At 46.9% G+C, this 764-nt stretch overlaps 1 non-coding gene across 1 annotated transcript; it reads left to right on the top strand.

The window, feature by feature from the left end:
• Positions 1-295: 295 nt before the first annotated feature.
• On the top strand, positions 296-492 carry LOC142500322 (U2 spliceosomal RNA). Its single transcript, XR_012802904.1, has one exon. It is a non-coding gene; the product is annotated as a U2 spliceosomal RNA (small nuclear RNA).
• The last annotated feature ends 272 nt before the right edge of the window (positions 493-764 follow it).

Below are 764 nucleotides of genomic sequence, written 5' to 3'. Positions count from 1 at the left end.
AAGGCAAATGCAACGGGGCTTGTCAGAGGTGAGGAGCGGCGCATTCCAGGTATCTGCCAGGTACATACCGGGTATTTGCTCGAATAAAGTGTGTCGGTGCAGTATATATTTTGTGTGTGAGTATTGATTGTCCTGCGAGGAACTACTCCCCCTCTGGTGGGAGCCATCGCAGGTGGAGGCGCTGCATCGTTATACGTAAGTTGTCCACAGTAATATTACCCCAGGTTCCCCGTGGCGGAAGCTCAGCCCTCCTGTGAGCCAACAGGTTATGCACCACAATTAGTAACCATGTATGTTTCCTGCCCCCACACCGTGTGATCTGCGATTGGGTGGGGGAAACCCCGTTACATTAGTTTAATATCTGATACGTCCCCTATCTGGGGACCATATATTAAATGGATTTTTAGAACAGGGAGATGGAAGAAGAGCTTGCTCTGTCCACTCCACGCATTGACCTGGTATTGCAGTACCTCCAGGACCGGTGCACTTCCCTTTGGGGATATCTGACTTACATGAAAAAAATAGAAACAAACTGCCGGCAAAAATATAAGCATGCTTTTTTTTGGCTCTTTCTTTTGCAAAGAAAGAAGAAAAAATTACGACAAAATAAAGCCTCCTTGTTTTTGCTGTGTCTTGTTCATTCTTTTGCCTGGCTTCTTACTTTCTTTTCTTTTCAGCTCCTCCTCGCATGGAGCAGGAGTGCCGCCTGCTGCCTAATTCAGTCCGAACGAGCAGATACCTAAGAAACTCCTGTTGAAGCTGTA

This window comes from Ascaphus truei, chromosome 7, assembly GCF_040206685.1.
Source record: "Ascaphus truei isolate aAscTru1 chromosome 7, aAscTru1.hap1, whole genome shotgun sequence".
In the NCBI taxonomy this organism is placed as follows: Eukaryota; Metazoa; Chordata; class Amphibia; order Anura; family Ascaphidae; genus Ascaphus; species Ascaphus truei.
The sequence above is the reverse complement of the archived record's forward strand: the minus strand, read 5'-3'. Positions and strand labels throughout refer to the sequence as shown.